The 22,598-nt window shown below is 43.2% G+C and overlaps 1 long non-coding RNA gene across 1 annotated transcript; it reads left to right on the top strand.

Annotated features, from left to right (window-relative positions):
* The first annotated feature begins 3,086 nt into the window (after nt 1-3,086).
* Nucleotides 3,087-22,387, top strand: LOC117513287. Its single transcript, XR_004561542.1, has 3 exons — nt 3,087-3,096; nt 5,587-5,589; nt 22,297-22,387. It is a non-coding gene; the product is annotated as an uncharacterized LOC117513287 (long non-coding RNA).
* The last annotated feature ends 211 nt before the right edge of the window (nt 22,388-22,598 follow it).

The raw sequence follows: 22,598 nt of genomic DNA, 5'->3' as shown, positions 1-22,598 counted from the left end.
AACTCATCCTGTGTGCTGACACGATAAAGCAAAAACAATGAATAAATAAATAAATGTGCATATAATAAGTAAATGTGCATATAACAAAGATAAACTGGTTAGATGTTCCTAACTTTGAAGTACAAAAGCAGCTTTGTTTTGCTTTTACCATAGTTCTGTCTGCCACCTACTGAACACTGCCATCTGCGGGACAAGTCTGTTCGTGTTGCAGGGAATCCTCTAATCATCATATGCATGATGGAAATTAGGAATAGGTACTTTTAGAATTAGTTTGTCAGTTTATTTTATTTCCAAAGCCTAGGTTTGGTGGCCACCAAGAACAATGGTGCTTGCATAATGAAATACACTCAGCAGCCACTTTATTAGGTACACCTGTTCAATTGCTTGTTAGCACAAATAGCTGAGCAGCCATTCACATGGCAGCAACTCAATGCATTTATGCATCTACACATGGTGAAAATGAAGACGACGTTCTGAAGTTCAAACTGAGCATCAAAATGGGGAAGAAAGAGGATTTAAGTGACTTTGATCAGATGGGCTGGTCTGAGTATTTCAGAAACTGTTGATCTGCTGGGATTTTCAGACACAACCATCTCTACGGTTTACAGAGAATAGTCTAATTAAGAGAAGATATTCAGTGAGTGGCAGCTGCATGGACTAAAATGCCTTGTTGATATTAGAGGAGAATGGGCGACTGCGTAATGCCATCATTTCAGTGGTGGGCACAGATAACCAAAAAATTAACTTCGATAACAGATAATCACATAACTGAAAAGTTATCTTTGATAAAGTTAAAACGATGAACCACCCAAAAATGTATCGGAAGTTACAGATAACCAATCATCGATAAATTCCAGTATTGTCTCCGGTACACTTGCAACTACTAACAAGCTGATTTTGAGTTTAACACCACGATCAATTCTGAAAGCATCAAAGGCAACCACAGACCCAAACAATGAGCCAGCACTTCTGTCTTTGAGTGTCCTGCCCTCTGCTGGAAGCTCCTGTTTACTACATGGCTTCCAGCACAAACACAACTGAGAGGAGCCATAAAGCTCAACTCTCTACCCAATCACAACATTGGTGTCAGGCCGAGGTCTTGGAAAATAAAGCAGTGCTGATTTATGGTTTGGTTTGGTGGTATGGTGGTGCTCAACTGATTTTAAATTTTAGAAATGTTTGTAGCTGTTCAGTTTTGTTTACCACGTTAACGGTTATTGGGCAAAAATTTATCGGAAGATAATTAGTCCTGATAATGGTTTTCAAAATTATCTGAAAAGATAATCCGATAATGAAAACATTATCTTCGATAATTATCGGTTATCAGATTATTGAACTGTGCCCACCACTGCATTTCCATATGGACCAACATCTCTGAGGAATGTTTCCAACACCTTTTGAATCTATGCCACAAAGAATTAAGGCAGTTCTGAAGGCAGTAGGGGTCCAACCCAGTACTAGCAAGGTATCCCTATTAAAGTGGCCCCTGAGTGCATACTGAACACTTTTTAACAGAGTTTCTCCTGGGGCAACTTCTAAATTCCAAAAATAAGCAGAACAGACAGACAAACACAACCCAGTTTCATGACAAGTCATGATTCAGCTGCACAAAATATACATTCATCTATTGGTTCGTGATATTGTGATGAAAAGCGCCTAATTTTTTGTCACGGCAGCACAAATTCATTCTAATTCATTCCGTGATGGCTGAACGAAATTAAAAGTGAAGTGGGTGGGGGGTGGTTATGATTAGGGTTGGGGGAAAGAGTAGGATTAAGTTATGGTTAAGGTTCAGGTTGGGGGTAGGAGTAGGATTAGGTTATGGTTAAGGTTCAGGTTGGGGGTAGGAGTAGGATTCGTAATAGTGAGTTAAAAAAAAAACCTGTCACGAAAATTTGAATCATTTTGTGATGGGAGCACGAAAAAAACGTGAGACTGGGCTGGACAAACATGCAATGGTCAATATACTGGATGTTATTTGATGCAGTTTGATTATAAATCATCAAATGGACATGGATCACTGACACACAACACTGGAAACATAAAGGTGAGTCTGCTTTCTTTTCATTTTTAAAAATCAGTGTAACATGTTCATTTATTAAGTGTTATAATTACACAAAATTATCCTTTTGTTCATTTGTGTTGTGTATGTACCTGGCGTTTTATACTGTGTGTTGCCTTGGTCCTCCAGCCTCTTCTCCTTTGGTTTTGTTTCTTCTTCGTGTGACCTTTGCTTGCCCCGTGTATAAATAGGGGGTTTGACTGCTGCCTCTTCCCTTTTGTAAAGTCCGATATTGGGAAGAGGTAAGTCATCCGTGGTAATCCTTGGTTTTGAGTGTACAATATACATTATTTTGGTTTTATTTCCATCTGCTGATGTATTTTATGTGCATATATTGAGTTCCATTATTTGTCCTTTGTTTTAATTTTGTCCTGTGAAGTTGCGTGGAAAGATGCTAACTTTGCAATGTCTTCTTCCCCTGTAGTTTGGGCTGGATTTGTGTTAGCGTCACAAATATGACACGTTTTTCACGTTTGTCCGCCAGGTATGTTGTTTTGGCCCTTTTGTAAAGTCCGATATTGGGAAGAGTTTGGGCTGGATTTGTGTTAGCGGCACATATATGACACGTTTTTCACGTTTGTCCGCCAGAATAAACGGAGACTGCCTCCAAAGACATCGCTGTGTCCCGTAGCTCTGTCCTGCACCGTAAATAACACAACGCAGAAATCCACCGGTCACACTTGGTGCCGTTCGACCCGTTACAATGCCATTCAGCGGTCTCCTTGCCGTCCCCCGTGCTGCGGTTCCCGGCTCCTCTGCATCTCTGCTCAGCTGGTCCCGCCCTGGTCTTTCTGCTCGCTGTGTGCTGGGCCCTGTGACGTCATCGTTGCCGCTGCTGCCCTGGGTGTGACCTGCCAGGTTTTCGGGGTGTATTGGCAGTGTGTTTTCTCAGCAGTCATAATACTTACAGTTCAACTTTCTTTTTGAAAAAAAAGAAAAGAAAAGTAGTAATTAAGAAAAAAAAAAAAGCTAAGTAACTGAGTTTTTTTTATGCGTGTATTGGTCATTCAATATGTTCAACCCTACTCCACCTTGTATTGGGAGGGGCATGGCTTTGTATGGTAAAATTCACTCTGATGTTAACAAGTCTGTGTTAAGCCCACCACTCACCACCTCCACTCCTGTGGCAAATGCACACTCGAACCCCACTCGTGTTGTGACACATGATGAACTCAGTGGCATAATGACTGATTTTGCAAAACAGATTGGGGAGAGTATTACCAGCAGTCTGAACACCATGCATCATCAACAACCCTGTCAAACTCGGTTGCCTGCTGCTGGAGGTGTGTCCCCTAATCTCCTGGAGTCATCACAGCTAAAAGTGGTGGTGCAGACTGAAACAAAAGCCCCACCATTCTTCAGGGGCGACCTCAGTGACACATTCTCCATCCATGAGTGGGAGGGGATGATGAAGTGCTACCTATCAAGAGCAAACTGTGACACACCTGAGGAAGAATATGAACTGGTAATGTCCAGGCTGACAGGCAAGGCTCGTGATGTGGGCAAGGTGTCACTACGCTGTCGCCCTGATTTGAGAGGTGGTGAGCTGCTTACTGCTGTCTTTGACGTTCTTAAACATCACTTCAGTGAACTCAGATGCTCCACCATGCCAATGAGAGACTTTTACAATACTGTGCCAAAGGCTGGTGAGAATGCAATGGACTATTGGATTCATTTAAATAAGTTCATTGATGCTGTGGATGAATGCCTTAAGAGACGTGATAAATCTGTGGAGGACCCCAGTGCTGAGGTTGTAATGATGTTCATTAGTCACTGCCCTGATCCTGCTCTGTCTCTGTGTTTTGGGATGAAGGCTCCTGAGGAGTGGACAGCTGCTGAGGTTCAGAGTCGTTTGGACCATCATGTGAGACAAGTGAGAGGTGTAGCTGCTAATCCTCATATGGTGGCCAGTACTTCCACGTCTTCTCCCTCTGATTATGCAGATTATGCTGAGTGGACGCCTTCTTGTCCCGGGATCCCGACATCTAATAGCGTCCATGGGTCCCCACAGTTACTGTTCGGGGTGGGAGCCAAACCACACTCTTCAGCCATTGCTATGCAGCAGCCTGTTGTTTCTCCATCAAATGGTGCTTCCAATGTCACCACATCGGAACCTGTAGCCCAGCAAATGGTGGCCATGTTTGACAAAGATCTTTCTCTGTGCACTGCCTCAGTGACTAATAGCCAACAAAAGGGCGTCATAGTCGGGCTTTTCAGCGTCCGCAGCAGCGTCCGCAGCAGTGTGCTTGTCAAGATTGTGGTTCCAGTGAGCACACCACTCATTCACATTGTAGACTGTTCCGATTGTGTCTCAACTGCTTTGGTCCCGGACATATGAGAAATGAATGTACACAGAAAGTCGGGCCAACTCCTACTACCACTCCTTCTAATGTGGGTTTAAACTAATCCGCCCATGTGACGAGAGGGATAGCATGGACAGTGTCATGGATACCCTCACCGACTCTCCTGATCCTCACGCTGTGTACGTCAACTGCTGTGACAGCCACCCCGACGATAAAACTGTTATTCTGGTTGGGTCTCAGAAGGTTCAAGGAGCCAGTGAACTGTTTTACACTCCTGTTTCGATAGGCGACCAGACATCTTTGTGAGGGATGCTGGACTCGGGCAGCATGTCATGTACACTCAGCGAATCAACGGAAGCCAAGTTGAGAGCTGCTGGTGTGGCCCTGATTCCACAACCTGTCCCTGAGCGGGTGGTTCTTGTTGGTTGTGGTGGTCTCGTTACTCAACCTAAATGTGTTTATGAGCTGGACATTGTCGTTTATGGCTTCAAGTTCATGGTGCCAACATTTCTGGTTCCTGGGCAGAGGGATGAGTTTATTATTGGAACAAATGTGATCGGCCCTATTATCCAGAAGATGAAGTCTGAAAAGAAGTATTGGGACATGATATCTTCCAATACATCCAAACCTGATTGTGAGCAGTTCCTCCAGTTGCTGTGCTGCACCTCCCGGTGGTCAGGCCCTGATGTTCCTGGCAAAGTGGGGACAGTGAGACTGCAACGGGCTGTTACATTGATGCCACAAAGAGAGTACATAGTTTGGGGGAAACTGCCACTTTCAGCTCCTGTTTCAGTTGGCAGCACTGTCGTTGTGGAGCCCACAGCTGCACGCTCCACACCCAAGAACATCATTGTTGGTCGAGTCATTACGCCAATGTGGGGGGATCGCTGGATTCCCATGAAGGTCCTCAATCCAGTGCCAACTGCTATAACCCTGTGACGCAATGCCAAGCTGGCAGATGTTTTTCCCTGTATGGCCCTAGAAGAGTTTCCTGTTTTTCAGGGCCTTTGTGAAACTCAGGTGGGTTCATCCACTGCCCGGTCTGGCCACCAGGATGCCCCACCTGACCCTGTGCAGTTGCTGAAGGACTGTGGTCTTAACGACATTGACTTAGAAGGTTGTGAAGTGTCTGGTGAATGGAAAAGGAAGTTGGCTGAACTCCTGTTAAGCTTCCAGGACGTGTTCTCCCGGGATAATCTGGACTGTGGGGAAGCAAAAGAGTTTGTCCATCGGATTCACCTCTCTGATGACCGCCCCTTCCGGTTGCCATTTCGTCAAGTACCGCTCGCCCATTATCAGAAGTTATGACAAGTCCTGTCTGAGATGGAGATGAGAGGCATAATTAGAAAATCCATAAGTGAGTATGCCTCTTCCCTGGTGCTTATGTGGAAGAAGTCAGGAATCTTACGGATTTGTACTGACTTTTGCTGGCTTAACGCTAGGACTGTTAAGGACGCACATCCACTGTCTCACCAGTCAGACTGTCTTGCTGCCCTCAGGGGTAGTGCCTTCTTTAGTACTATGGATTTGACCTCAGGCTTTTACAACGTCCCTCTCCATGAGTCTGACAAGTGTTACACGGCCTTTACCACACCCCTTGGCCTCTATGAGTACAACCGCTTGCCCCAAGGCCTCTGTAACAGTCCTGCTTCTTTCATGTGGATGATGCTCAGCATCTTTGGTGATCTGACCTTTTCCAGCCTTCTTTGTTATTTGGATGACTTGTTGGTATTTGCACCCTCTGAAGAAGAGTCCTTGAGCCGCCTTAGCATTGTCTTCTCCCGGTTGAGGTCCAGTAACCGTAAACTCTTGCAGAAGAAGTGTCATTTCTTCAGGAGATCAGTGAGATTTCTTGGACATGTTGTGAGCACCAGTGGTGTGTCTGGGGATCAGCAGAAGGTGAGCGTCATCTCTGGGTTTAAGAAAGAGGACTTTATGGAGCCTGATGGCTGTACTCCATCCCAGCAGAAGGTGAGATATTTCCTTGGAATGGTCCTGTTCTATCAACACTTCATTCCACCCTGTTCCCGTATCGCCAAGCCACTTTACAGTTTAACTGCGGGGCAGAAGAGGAAAGTCAGAGGTGGTCAGGGGAGACTAAGACCTGGAACATACAGGCAGCTGACGCCTCAGGATTGGACCCCTGAATGTGAGAGGGCCTTTGAAGAACTTAAGACAGCGGGCAATGGCATCACAGAGAGGTTCAACAGGACGTTGGGGAGTATGTTACGATCTCTGCCCCCGAGAACAAAACAGAGGTGGCCGCAAATGATCCAGTCATTGACTTTTGCATATAACTGCACAGCTCATGAAACAACAGGATTTGAGCCCTTCTACCTGATGTTTGGGAGAGTTCCCTGGCTACCGGTTGATCTCCTTTTCAAGAATGTTCTTCACGATGACTCTGTTTGTGACTATAACACCTATGTCAAATCCCTTATGGATGACCTTCATTCTGCTATGGTCCTGGCCCATGGACACAGCTCTGTTGAGCAGACACACCAGTCGAACCATTACAACAAACAAAGGTGTCAAAGGTTCTCCATTGTCAGTCGGAGATCAGGTGCTGTTGGCAAATAAAGGAGTTAAAGGAAAAAGGAAGTTGTCAGACAAGTGGGAGGCTGTGGTCTACGATGTTGTTGCCTCTAAGCCACATCTGCACATCTACAAGATCAGAGACCGGAGTGGCAATGAGAAGACTGTGCACCGCAACTTGCTGCTTCAGGTTAACTTCCTGCCACTGGATGTCCCTTTGGAGGTGACGGAGGCTCAGCCTACCAACGCCTTTGAACTTAACCCAAACCTTGTTCCATCAATGACCAGTGGAGAAGCTCCTCCACGCCCACCCAATGCCCATCCAAGTGTCGTTGAGCCCATTGTTGATCGTACTGCATCTTGGGTGCAGCAGCAGAACCCTAGTGACGGGATGGACACTGACGTGATGTCTTCTGGTTCCTCGGCTTAGGTTGTGTCCCTTTGGCCACCTGTGATGAACCTGATGATCCTCCTGTAGACCCTCCAGTTACCGATTTGGGTCAGGAACTTACCACACATTTTGGCAGAATCGTCAAGCCAGTCTGTAGACTGATTGAATCTATGACTCAGATAGAGTCTCTGTTTGGCTCAGAAGGAGTTAATTCTTCTGTGGTACTTTTTTGAGTTCTGTGTGATATATGTACATATATATGTATATTTCTCTTTTCTGGTGCGAGTTGTACCTGCATTTCTATTTTATGCACATTGTAGATGGTTGTCTTTATGTGGTGTAAAGGGCACCACCCTTTTCTTGGCTCCTAAGCCTACAGTTGCTCCGACTGTGTTTTATTTTGACAATCGGTGTTATGTGCTAGTATTTTGTGTAATTCTAGGGGGGTGAATGTAAGTTGTTCATTTATTAAGTGTTATAATTACACAAAATTATCCTTTTGTTAATTTGTGTTGTGTATGTACATGGCGTTTTATACTGTGTGCTGCCTTGGTCCTCCAGCCTCTTCTCCTTTGGTTTTGTTTCTTCTTCGTGTGACCTTTGCTTGCCCCGTGTATAAATAGGGGTTTTGCTGCCTCTTCCCTTTTGTAAAGTACGATATTGGGAAGAGGTAAGTCATCCGTGGTAATCCTTGGTTTTGAGTGTACAATATACATTATTTTGGTTTTATTTCCATCTGCTGATGTATTTTACGTGCGTATATTGAGTTCCATTATTTGTCCTTTGTTTTAATTTTGTCCTGTGAAGTTGCGTGGGAAGATGCTAACTTTGCGATGTCTTCTTCCCCTGTAGTTTGGGCTGGATTTGTGTTAGCGTCACAAATATGACACGTTTTTCACGTTTGTCCGCCAGGTATGTTGTTTTGCCCCTTTTGTAAAGTCCGATATTGGGAAGAGTTTGGGCTGGATTTGTGTTAGCGGCACATATATGACACGTTTTTCACGTTTGTCCGCCAGAATAAACAGAGACTGCCTCCAAAGACATCGCTGTGTCCCGTAGCTCTGTCCTGCACCGCAAATAACACAACGCAGAAATCCACCGGTCACATCAGCTCTTAGGATTTTTGTGCATTGTTGAAAGTTACTTTTATCATTGGATTTTCTTAATTTTGTATGTTTTCTTTTATTATCATTATTATTAACAAAGGCATGATTTTTTGTTATGGAAGTAAAGGCACCTTGACACTTGAACAAATTTGATCCCTGCGCAGCCGTGCAAATTGTCGTACCAATGCGTCCCGCTTGATGCCACGCTTTATAAAATAATCATTCCATAGCCAGTGTTGGATTTGCTCTCAGAACTTTGCTGATGAAACCATTCTCTCATCACTCTCAGAATCACAGAGAAATTATCTAAGCTGCAGGTTGTCTGTTGCGCGTCGTGCGGTGGAGAATGCATTTGGAAGCTTGTTTCAAAGGTAATTATTTATTACATATTGTAATGGATTGGTAAAGCAGGTGCATTTTCATTCCTTCTTATGAGTTACATAATTTATCTGTAAATATGAGTGCCAGGAGTTCTGAACATTTCAAAATTTTCTTTGCACATTGGCATGCAGTCATGCACAGTTCACGCGGTTTACGACGAAGTTACTCATTGCCATGTAAGATTGCATGCCAGTGTGGGGATTAAATTTGTGCAAGTGTCAAGGTGCCTTAACACTGGAGTATAGGTTGCAGGACAACCAAAACTATTAAAAAACTGACATACTCCAGAAAACATGGTATGTAATTAAAATTAATTTATTTAGCTGTTTTTACAGACAAAAAAAGTCACAAAGTGCTTTATAGTGAGTCCCTTCGGCTGCTCCCTTGTTTGCACTCGGGGTCGCCACAGCAAATCCAAGGTGGATCTGCATGCTGAATTGGCACAAGTTTTACGCCAGATTCCCTTCCTGACGCAACTCCACATTACATGGAGAAATGTGGCAGGGGTGGGATTTGAACCAGAACCTTCTGAACTGAAACCAAGCGCATTAACCACTTGGCCACCACCCCTGCCACAAAGTGCTTTATAAGGACAAATAAAATACGAGGTCTATTAGAAAAGTATCCTACCTTTTTATTTTTTTCAAAAACTATATGGATTTGAATCACGTGCGATTACATCAGCCAACCTTGAACCCTCGTGCGCATGCGTGAGTTTTTTCACGCCTGTCGGTTACGTCATGCACCTGTGGGCAGGCTTTGAGTGAGGAGTGGTCCATCCCTCCCGTCGGAATTCCTTTGTCTGAAAACTTGCTGAGAGACTGGCGCTTTGCTTTATCAAAATTTTTTTAGAACCTGTGAGGCACATCGAAGTGGACACCATTCGAGAAATTCAGCTGGTTTTCTGTGAAAATTTTAACGGCTGATGAGAGATTATGGAGTGTTACTGTCGTTTTAAGGACTTCCCACGGAGCGGGACGTCGCGCAGCGCTCCGAGGCGCTGTCGTCAGCCTGTTTTCGAGCTGAAAACCTCCAAATTTAAGCCTCTGTTGACCCAGGACATCGTGAGAGAACAGAGAACTTTCAGAAGAGGTCGGGATCAACAGTTTATCCGGACATTCCGCTGTTAAAGGAGATTTTGTAATGAAAGACGTGCGGACAGATTGGCGCGTCGGCAGGCAGCCGGCCCGGTGCGCCGCCACAGGAAAAAAACACCTCCGTGTTGATAACCATTTGTAAAAACCAGGCGGCTTTTGATGGCTTTCAGTTGAGTGAGTATCTGAGAAATTGTTTAACAGCTGGACATGTTCCAACTTGTCCTTAAGGCTTCCAACGGATGTGTTTGTCCTGTGGCGGCGCGCTGCGCCGGCTGCCTGCCGATGCGCCAATCCGTCCGCACATCTTTCATTACAAAATCTCCTTTAACAGTGGAATGTCCAGATAAACTGCTGATCCCGACCTCTTCTGAAACTTCTCTCTCACGACGTCCTGGGTCAACAGAGGCTTAAATTTGGAGGTTTTCAGCTCGAAACAGGCTGACGACGGCGCCTCGGAGCGCTGCGCAACATCTTGCTCCGTGGGAAGTCCTTAAAGCGACAGTAACACTCCATAATCTCTCATCAGGCGTTAAAATTTTCACCGAAAACCAGCTGAATTTCTCGAATGGTGTCCACTTCGATGTGCCTCACAGGTTCTGAAAAAATTTTGATCAAGCAGAGCGCCAGTCTCTCAGGAAGTTCCCAGACAAAAGAAATCCGATGAGAGGGGTGGACCACTCCTCACTCAAAGCCTGCCCACAGGCGAATGACGCAACCGACAGGCGTGAAAAAACTCATGCATGCGCATGAGGGTTCAAGGTTGGCTGATGTAATCGCACGTGATTCAAATCCATATAGTTTTTGAAAAAAATAAAAAGGTTGGATACTTTTCTAATAGACCTCGTATATAGGAGTCATGTCAAGGAATATAAGATGCAGGAAACAGGCACAAGAGACAGTAACTACAGACACAATGTATAAAATCTGCAAGGCACCATATACAGATGTGCAGAAGAACATAGAAGACAAAAACATGTTACCCAAATGACATATTAAACAAATGTACTTTCAGTTATTTCTTGAAAAGAGTCAGTGGTGTTGTAAGCTCAATTGGATGAAGGTGCTATAATCTCCAAGAAAAGGACACAAATGCCATTCGCTGTGGGATTTTTAAGCGGAACAGGGGACAAAAAGTAGTTGTAGGTTGTGTGACCTGAGGGAGTGAGCTGATGAGTTGAGGTGAAGGATATCGTCAGATAAGCAGGGGCCTGAAAATGTAGCACTGTACACGTGTGAGTGTGAGAATTTTAGAGTCAGTGAGCAGTCTTACAGCAGCATTTTGAACAGTAGATGTTGTGCAGAGTTGCTCTGTGATGAAAACACAGTAGTTGATAAGGGAGGAGATTAAAACACATATTGGCATCTCCAGCAATGTATATGAAACTACTGCACTCAGTTTACTGATGTTAGACAGAACAATTTTTGAATTTATTTCAATTTCAATTTAATTTTGTTTATATAGTGCCAAATCACAAAAGAGTTGCCTCAAGGCGATTCACAGAAGTAAGGTGTAACCTTACTAACCCCCAGAGCAGCAGTGGTAAGAAAAACTCCCTCTAAGGAAGAAACCTCAAGCAGACCAGACTCAAAGGGGTGACCTTCTGCTTGGGCCATGGTACAGACACAAATTACAGAACAATTCACAAAACAAATATACAGGAAATGCTGTTGGTGCACAGCATTCTGTTTTTGTTATGTGATCATTCATTTTAGCTATTTGGCATGTAATTGTGTATGTAGTTATTGTAGTAATTATTTCTATACCTGTCCTGGCTGTGGTCTCTGTGTTTTTAATGTAACACGTCGCGTGCACTGAGTCGCCATTCCCAGCTGTCATTGAGTCTCTGACTGGTGATCAGCTGAGAGGTGACTCGCCGTGCTGTTTGCACTCAGACGTGGCTGGCCGGTCCCCATCTGTACATACATATCGGCATTTCATTTAAGTGTCGCCCCATCCCCCCCACACGTGTTGGGGTGGGAGCGGAGGGGAGGGCGAAACACACACACGCCACGTGTTGTGGGGGGAGCAGGGGGTTGACACACATGCGATTCGCACGCCACATGTGTTGAGGGGGGAGCCAACACTCTGGCACACCATGTGTGTTGCTTGGCACCGCCACACTCATGGTGCACTTTGACAAATTTCACAGCCAGCTCGAAAGCAGTCACATGCTCTCTATTTTCGTGCTGGCTGCACGAATGACCCCGCATTTCCTCCGTGAGTGGTACTGGATGTTCGTGTGTGGCACCTGGAATTTAACCGACACCTGCCAAGGGAGGGTTTGAATAGGCACTCACTGGGCACTCTCTGTCTTTCTGCCGCTGGTGTGCGTGAATGGTTGTGGTGACAGGTGTACGAGGTGTTAGAGACGGCTCAGATTTTTCAGGAATGCATGCAATTCCTCCTTCACGCACCATTCGTCCTCATTCATGCTATGTGTAAAGCGGCCCTTAATGAAACTGCTAGGTTTTGAAGGTTTTTTATGGTTATATCATTTTTTCAATACCAATATTCATTTTTTAATACCATTTCCAATTGAATAATGTATTGACCTCTTCTGAAACTTCTCTCTCACGACGTCCTGGGTCAACAGAGGCTTAAATTTGGAGGTTTTCAGCTCGAAACAGGCTGACGACGGCGCCTCGGAGCGCTGCGCGACATCTCGCTCCGTGGGAAGTCCTTAAAGCGACAGTAACACTCCATAATCTCTCATCAGGCGTTAAAATTTTCACCGAAAACCAGCTGAATTTCTCGAATGGTGTCCACTTCAATGTGCCTCACAGGTTCTGAAAAAATTTTGATCAAGCAAAGCGCCAGTCTCTCAGGAAGTTCCCAGACAAAAGAAATCCGATGAGAGGGGTGGACCACTCCTCACTCAAAGCCTGCCCACAGGCGAATGACGCAACCGACAGGCGTGAAAAAACTTATGCATGCGCACGAGGGTTCAAGGTTGGCTGATGTAATCGCATGTGATTCAAATCCATATAGTTTTTGAAAAAAATAAAAAGGTCGGACACTTTTCTAATAGACCTCGTATATAGGAGTCATGTCAAGGAATATAAGATGCAGGAAACAGGCACAAGAGACAGTAACTACAGACACAATGTATAAAATCTGCAAGGCACCATATACAGATGTGCAGAAGAACATAGAAGACAAAAACATGTTACCCAAATGGCATATTAAACAAATGTACTTTCAGTTATTTCTTGAAAAGAGTCAGTGGTGTTGTAAGCTCAATTGGATGAAGGTGCCATAATCTCCAAGAAAAGGACACAAATGCCATTCGCTGTGGGATTTTTAAGCGGAACAGGGGACAAAAAGTAGTTGTAGGTTGTGTGACCTGAGGGAGTGAGCTGATGAGTTGAGGTGAAGGATATCATCAGATAAGCAGGGGCCTGAAAATGTAGCACTGTACACGTGTGAGTGTGAGAATTTTAGAGTCAGTGAGCAGTCTTACAGCAGCATTTTGAACAGTAGATGTTGTGCAGAGTTGCTCTGTGATGAAAACACAGTAGTTGATAAGGGAGGAGATTAAAACACATATTGGCATCTCCAGCAATGTATAGGAAACTACTGCACTCAGTTTACTGATGTTAGACAGAACAATTTTTGAATTTATTTCAATTTCAATTTATTTTTGTTTATATAGTGCCAAATCACAAAAGAGTTGCCTCAAGGCGATTCACAGAAGTAAGGTGTAACCTTACTAACCCCCAGAGCAGCAGTGGTAAGAAAAACTCCCTCTAAGGAAGAAACCTCAAGCAGACCAGACTCAAAGGGGTGACCCTCTGCTTGGGCCATGGTACAGACACAAATTACAGAACAATTCACAAAACAAATATACAGGAAATGCTGTTGGTGCACAGTATTCTGTTTTTGTTATGTGATCATTCATTTTAGTTATTTGGCATGTAATTGTGTATGTAGTTATTGTAGTAATTATTTCTATACCTGTCCTGGCTGTGGTCTCTGTGTTTTTAATGTAACACGTCACGTGCACTGAGTCGCCATTCCCAGCTGTCATTGAGTCTCTGACTGGTGATCAGCTGAGAGGTGACTCGCCGTGCTGTTTGCACTCAGATGTGGCTGGCCGGTCCCCATCTGTACATACATATCGGCATTTCATTTAAGTGTCGCCCCATCCCTCCCACACGTGTTGGGATGGGAGCGGAGGGGAGGGCAAAACACATGCACGCCACATGTGTTGTGGGGGGAGCAGGGGGTTGACACACATGCGATTCGCACGCCACATGTGTTGAGGGGGGAGCCAACACTCTGGCACACCATGTGTGTTGCTTGGCACCGCCACACTCATGGTGCACTTTGACAAATTTCACAGCCAGCTCGAAAGCAGTCACATGCTCTCTATTTTCGTGCTGGCTGCACGAATGACCCCGCATTTCCTCCGTGAGTGGTACTGGATGTTCGTGTGTGGCATCTGGAATTTAACCGACACCTGCCAAGAGAGGGTTTGAATAGGCACTCACTGGGCACTATCTGTCTTTCTGCCGCTGGTGGGCGTGAATGGTTGTGGTGACAGGTGTACGAGGTGTTAGAGATGGCTCAGATTTTTCAGGAATGCATGCAATTCCTCCTTCACGCACCATTCGTCCTCATTCATGCTATGTGTAAAGGGGCCCTTAATGAAACTGCTAGGTTTTGAAGGTTTTTTATGGTTATATCATTTTTTCAATACCAATATTCATTTTTTAATACAATTTCCAATTGAATAATGTATTCTTTTAAGTGGTAACTGAGCATTCACAAAACACATGATATTTAGGAGTCTAAACTAAATGCAGACAAGATTCAAAACTTTTTTTTTCTCATAGAATTCCTACAGGGGTTTTGTGCTGCATTCAGAAACCTCAGAAGCTTGGAAAGACAGTCGAAAGCTGGAGAACACATATCGTACCATATAGAACGTCCACCCTTCTATAAGCCACAGCAATCCACATAAGCTGTCAGGCCCTCGAGACATGGTAAAAATAAAAACACAACTCACCTTTGTAATGCATCTATCTGTGCCTCAACACGCACTGGGACACCATCAGCCAGGCTGCCCCATGTGAAAATATCCGTTTGATCCTGTGATCAGCTATCCAAATGTCACATTCACCATGTAAGTTATAGTCGATATGACACGGTGTCCTTCGGTGCACCGCACGCCAAGCGGCCAGAAACAGCTGGACGCATAGACCCTTTGTGTGGCCAGCCGCTTTCACGTCCGTGCGGCTGGTTGATGTGTTCATGATGTGAGTGTATGGAGGCCCCACGTCCGTCTGGGACAGAGCTGCTCCAGGCAGGTGGCCCGCAGCAGCCTTGAACTTCGCTGGCCTGACCTTTGGTCACTGCGTGCATGAGGGAGGGAGGTTTTTTATTTTATTTCATTTCATTCATGTCATTTCATTAATTCCTTGACTTCTATGGACATGGGTCATGAAAAAAAGGAACAGAAGGATGATAATTCTTGTATTCTCTGTTCCTTATAACAGGAATTAAATATTAATAGACAAAGAAATCCATTTTCTTCCTCAATTGCAACACAGATGCAATCTCAGCTTCAAGTCATCAAGCATCAGTTAAACATCATTACCAGTAACATGATTGTCTAATATTTCAGCAGTATTTATTGTCCTTATAATGTTGTATAATCTGTAATTATTTTGTTCTTACACATTTTCTGAGATTTATAAACATTTGTACAACATATAATTGCTTTTGCTGCTGTGAGAGAGCACGTCATTGTGGATGCGGTATCACACCTGTCACCGTGGTCGTACGGCATCTGTACACAGCTGTCCAACCGTCTGTCCCTCCTGACCATGTCATAAGGCTTGGCATTTTCCCCATTCGGCCTGATTCGGGCTCATTTGTGTTATGTGTGAAGGCACCTTGAAATTTTCATTTTAAAGATACATTTTCGACATTAGTAACATTGTTGTGTAACCAGTGGCAATCATGGCTGTGACGTCAACTCAGTTACACCTGTACCACATTGTAATTTGTTGTTAACACCACAGCAGAGACATATTGACTCTGTTGTGGTGATAACCCAATTGAAAAACTGATGAGAAGCCGAAGGAACTTACTTTTAGTAATGGAGGTTCCACTAGTCCTAGGGTCCACTGGTCCTAACCTCTTTATATTATTTGATGGTGTATAGTACAACCCCAAAGTGATTTTAAAGTTCACAAATAAATGTAAAACTTTCAAATAGCTACTAAACCAGATCCAGTTTTTGTTCAATTTGCAAAAATAAAATGTATGATTCTGCTGACATACACAATTAATCACCTTTAATTATACTGTTGTCTATAAATCTATTGAATTGAAAATCAACAAATAATGATAATTCACCATAATTTAATGGTTTGTTTTAATTGTTATGCTTTTGTGACATTTAACCTACTATAGTGCAACATATAGCCTGCCATCAATGTAAAGGGAAAAAAAAAACTTCACCATGCTGTCTTTAATAGGACTAGTGGGAAGTTCCCAGTATGACCATGAGAAACTAAAAGCAGGAATAATTATGTGCATTTCAATCTTAATTACAATGCAGCCTTATTTTTCATACCTGGATTATTGTGTTAACCAGATTAAATTGTTGGCATTCTGTAATGATCCCAGATGATTTGGTTCTTAAAAACAGATGCTGGATTGATTGTAACAGCAATGCATGCAGAATGACAAACCTCCTCCTGAGTAGGTATGTTCATTGTGAACACCATTAGATGATGGATATACAATAGATGTCATTTTAGGAAGTCTGTCCAACCATTGGCATTGCCATTCTTTTGGGACGTTCCCGTTTCAATCAGTGCATTGATTGTTATGTGTCAACGCAGGTTGAGGAGCGGACCTGCGTCTGACAGAACCCAGCGGTAAAAATAACCAGAAGGCGGTTCCCAACAGAAACAATTTATTTTTCACCTGTGCTTACAAATGTAAAACATAAAAAGCGTCCCTCTGGTGGAGTGATAAGTGGCACGTTCTCCAGCGCCAGCAAGGATTAAAGCCCGGCGCTCCTGGACCCACTACCACCGCCAAACACCCCCCAGGTGGACACGACGAACCGATTCTCTGTGGAGCAAAGAGAAGGTGAGGTGAGTCAGCAGATACAACTCTATCTTTCGCATAACACACGCCATCAGCAACACACTTAGGTCAATGTTTCTTTTTATCTTTATACAAATGAGCAGCCTCTCACAACCAGTGGAGGATCACTTATCCTGCACGCCACCGCAGTGAGAAGCAAGCTACACAATTCTCTTCACAGTCTCAGTTTACTGTGTAACAAAACACCAAAATACTATCAACAATTACTTAATCACTTAATTACCTTTAGCGTGTGCTGACAGCATGTGTCCTCACCCTTCCCTGCTTCACGGGCTCGATATGTCAAACCCAGGCGCGATCCTCAGCGTCTCACAAACGAACGTCACAAGGTCGAGTTCCCGGCAGTTCTGCTCAAATCACAGGACTTATATGCAGAACGCCATCCAATTATCTGCTACAGCTGCAAGTCTTCAAGGCCGCACGTGAGCTCCTGCCACAGGTGTTCCACATGACGCTAATAAGGGTGAGGACTCTTCAGCCAGCACTTTCTCCACAGACAAATCAGCCCTCATGCCACCTGGAGAGCAAAGAAAAGAAAAGAACACCAACACAGCCAGCCACGCCCCCCCCCCCCAACACACAACAATTGATAATAATAACATTACAAGTAGGGAGAAGATTGTGCAGCTGTCATGCTTCTTCAGTGTACCCTGACTCACAATTATTAGTGATTTATTTTATTCATTTGGTAAGAGATAATTGCATTATATTTTGCTTTTTATGATACTTAAATAAAGCCTTGTCAGTTGACTGGTGGATTGTGTGTGTCACATGAGATTCATCATCAGTCATCTGTTTCAGCTTTCTGATACAGCCTCTTCAATTCTAAACACCCTTATTTAATTCTTAATATGTATATGTCGTGGACATGGACAACTCCCCCCAGTCACAGCCCTCTTAACTTAGCATTTTTTTTAAATGTAGATGTAAATTAATTTTCAAAGTTTTCAGCGAGTTGACAGTAGGGCTGTACAATATGGCCAAATTATTGTATCTCAATATTGTCATGTCAGTATGATATACGATATGACTATGATTTCACACAAAGTGCAGCAACAGTGAAAATTAAACATAAACAAAACAATTAATTATACCACACTCATTTTGCACTTGTCATAAGGGTAGGATACTGTGCCCTCCAAAAGTATTGGAACATTTGGTATTTTAACACATTTAATCTGTTTATGCCATTTCAAATACAAAAAATCTGAAGAATAAAAATTATCTTCCTCAAACGCAAACTGAAAGCAAATCTCTAAAACTTGATAATACCTGTAAATAATAATCACTTTTATTGCCAGTTTTCTTCAGACAAGTCATGGGATGGATACACGAACATTTCCAAGTCACTGAATATGTCTTGGACTTTACTTACATCAATTATGGAGAAATACAGAAGTTTCTTTCACCAAAACATCAAATCTAGGCTTTCATCTCAAAAGTACTTTCTGTCAAATTGTGGCTGAACTTTCACGTCTTCTTTTTAAGAAAATCCGCCTCTACACCACTTCATCAGGAAGTTGTATTTTATATTTTTAATTAATTTAAATCAAGTTGTAGACATTTGCTTTCAGTTTGAGTTTAAGGAAGATAACTTGAGATTTATTTATTTATTCATTTGTATTTGAAATGGAATAAACAAATTAAAATGTGTGAAATACCAAGTGTTCCAATACTTTTGCCTACAGTTGAGAAACACTCAATGGCATGTATATTTTTACGTGAAATGAGAGCAAAATTAAGAGGTTATTTCAAAATAAGGTCTCCAGAGAGAAAATTAAGAGGTTACACTGATTTTATACAGAACGGAGGAGGAGAAAATTAGGTGTATTTCTTTCAGCCTGAGCGTCTTCACGTTATCTTATATAAGCCAACAGAGCATTAATCAGCTGCTGTCTGCTCGTTTCATTCATTAAAATCACAGGAGAAACATGTACATATATAAGGCAACCTGAATTAAAGGAGAAATGCAGCTTTTAAGAACCTGGACCTCATTGCTGGCATAAAATATTGTCGTTTACTCACCGATATTACTTTGGAGTCCGTGGTTCAGATGATGTGTTCAGATTCAAATCTCAAACATTTTTCTTCTTCTACTAAGGTTGATTCGAACTTCTTGTGGTACACATCGCCAACTACTGTACAGGAGGGACCTAGTATTCAATACGAGGTCTGTTAGAAAAGTATCCGACCTTTTTATTTTTTTCAAAAAACTGATGGATTTGAATCATGTGTGCTTGCATGAGCCAACCTTGAACCTTCGTGCACATGCGTGATTTTTTTCACGCCTGTCGGTTGCGTCATTTGCTTGTAAGCAGCCTTTGTGTGAGGATGGATGGAGTCTCTCGTCGTTTTTTCTTTGCAAGGAAAATGGCGGAACGACTGGAGCAGCGCGACTGCATCATATTTTGCCAGAAACTGGGCGACAGCCAGGTGGAAACCATTCGGATTATTCAGACGGCTTTTGGTAACGATCCTCTGGGCATCACACAGATTAAGGAGCGGTACAACCGGTTTAAAGACAGCCACACAACGGTGGAGAGCATGCTGCGCTCCGGTCGGCCATCAACACGCTGAAATAACCAGATCATTTCCAAAGTGAACGCTGTGGTGATGTGGGACCGTCGTGTGACTATCCGAGAAATTGCGGAAGAGGTGGACATCAGCACTTTTTCGGCACATTCTACTGTGACAGAAGATTTTGCCATGAAAAGAGTTGCAGCGAAATTCATCTGCACGAAGCTGATGGCGCAGCAAAAGCGCCTCCGTGTTGAAGCCTCACAGGACATGTTGGGACATGCCCAGCTCATTCACCATTCCGAAAATTCAGACGGCTTTCAGTGGATTTTCAGTCGTGTGACTATCTGAGAAATTGTGGACAAGGTGAGCATGTCACAACATGTCCTGTGAGGCTTCAACACGGTGGTGCTTTTGCTGCGCCATCAGCTTCGTGCCGAAGCCATCGGCATGAATTTCGCTGCAACTCTTTTCATGGCCAAATCTTCTGTTACAGTGGAATGTGCCGAAAAAGTGCTGATGTCCACCTCTTCTGCAATTTCTGGGATAGTCACACGACGGTCCCACATCACCACAGCATTCGCTTTGGAAATGATCTGGTCATTTCAGCATTGGATGTCTTTAAACCGGTTGTACCACTCCTTAATCTGTGTGATGCCCAGAGGATTGTCACCGAAAGGCGTCTGAATAATCCGAATGGTTTCCAACTTGCTGTCGCCCAGTTTCTGACAAAATTTGATGCAGTCGCGCTGCTCCAGTCGTTCCGCCATTTCCTTGCAAAGAAAAAAACGACGAGAGAAAAGTCACGCATGAGCACGAAGGTTAAAGGTTGGCTCATCAAATCCATCAGGTTTTTGCAAAAAATAAAAAGGTCGGATACTTTTCTAACAGACCTCGTATGAGTCACCGATTTAAAAATGCAGCTCTTTTCAACCGAATGTGCGGTGCTTTGACATGTCAAGCATCTATGTCCAATCAGATTTCAGGGGACTGGCCTCCACTCTAGCTCCGCCTATGCCAGAAAGTGTTAAACATTTGACATTTCCTGTTTCACTGTGGACTCAAAATTTGGCACTTCCTGTTTTAGTCTCAACTTGCCACCTAATTCCCACGAGATCCCATGAGATCTCATCTCATGGCATCCAGAAAGTGTTCAACATTTGACATTTCCTGTTTCACTGTGGACTCAAAATTGGCCATTTCCTGTTTGGGACTCTCTGTACCATGAGCGAGCTTTGCGCTGCGGCACAGCACTTTGTAATATTAACATGTTATAACAGGCTAAAACAAATGAGTTAAAGTGACTAATACATTAATGAATTGCACAGTGCATAGGCCGCGCATTTATTATACTTGTCTCCCAAACAGAATATCTCTGGTTCAAGGCGGGCCATCCTTCATTCTCCTTGTAAAATAAATCATCATGTGTATCCAAAACTGAACCTCCTGTGGTGATGACTCCAAGCATAATGGAGGAAGCCCAATGAAATCTCAGTGAATCCTTTTAATGTGTGTGTTTATCTTTATTTTTTAAAGAGAATTAGTCTGGCAACCATAAAGCGGGGGTGGTGGCCAAGTGGTTAATGCGCTTGGTTTCAGTTCAGAAGGTTCCGGGTTCAAATCCCACCCCTGCAACATTTCTCCATGTAATGTGGAGTTGCGTCAGGAAGGGCATCCGGCGTAAAACTTGTGCCAATTCAACATGCAGATCCACCTTGGATTTGCTGTGGCGACCCCAAGTGCAAACAAGGGAGCAGCCGAAGGGACTCACTATAAAGCACTTTGTGACTTTTTTTGTCTGTAAAAACAGCTAAATAAATTAATTTTAATTACATACCATGTTTTCTGGAGTATGTCAGTTTTTTAATAGTTTTGGTTGTCCTGCAACCTATACTCCAGTGTTAAGGCACCTTGACACTTGCACAAATTTAATCCCCACACTGGCATGCAATCTTACATAGCAATGAGTAACTTTGTCGTAAACCGCGTGAACTGTGCATGACTGCATGCCAATGTGCAAAGAAAATTTTGAAATGTTCAGAACTCCTGGCACTCATATTTACAGATAAATTATGTAACTCATAAGAAGGAATGAAAATGCACCTGCTTTACCAATCCATTACAATATGTAATAAATAATTACCTTTGAAACAAGCTTCCAAATGCATTCTCCACCGCACGACGCGCAACAGACAACCTGCAGCTTAGATAAGGGACTTACAGTCTGGCAACCATAGCTGGAATTTAATAGTAGGACATAAATGTAATCCTTTTATAGTAATAAGGTGTTGCATGTTCTTGTAGAATAACAGTATAATTCTGGCAATTCCAGCTGCCAGTACCTTACTGTAAATTAGCAAGGGGCATGTTTTTGTAGTGGTGTGGATGTACAGAATCATCTTGGATGAATGTGACTCCAGCCTGTCTAAACAACGTATCACTGGAGTTCAAGGAACCAAATTAACTGGACTTGCATGACAGGAATTAATGGATCCTGGACTCCACGGTTTATCTTGGATTTTTTAATAATAGGGCCCAGATTGTGCTCAACTGAATTAAAAACTTAGTTAATGCTTAATAAAACTGGAAGAGTTCAAGGTCTGGTTGACTGTTGGGTTGAATATGGGATGGGCATGCCCAGGTTTTGACTATGGTAGTCCAATGACCAACCAGATTTTTGGTAACTTTACCTTTTGACCCTTGTACAACTTGAAATTGACCTTTGTTACCATTTTCACTTTTTTTTACCCCATAACTCCAAAACATTCAGTCATATAGTGAATCTTAATGATCAGACAAATAATGATGATATACATTTCAATATGATTGGAGAATGTTTGAATTTTGGCCCCTGCGTAACCCTTCATTGACCCCTTTGTGGCTATAGCTACCACCCTGTGATGGCCATCATACATTTTTGTGTACACCATGCTATACTGAGGCTGGACTGTAAGTGTTGTTTTGCCACTTTAAGTGGTACTGATTAGGTCAAAATTAGATGGACTATAGGACTGAAAGGGATGTTTTTCTTTACAGAACATAATTTTAGCATAATTAATTACATCACCTACAGTGAGGCA

The sequence above is a fragment of the Thalassophryne amazonica genome, chromosome 7 (genome assembly GCF_902500255.1).
Source record: "Thalassophryne amazonica chromosome 7, fThaAma1.1, whole genome shotgun sequence".
Classification (NCBI taxonomy): Eukaryota; Metazoa; Chordata; class Actinopteri; order Batrachoidiformes; family Batrachoididae; genus Thalassophryne; species Thalassophryne amazonica.
This window is presented reverse-complemented; position numbering and strand designations above follow the sequence as displayed.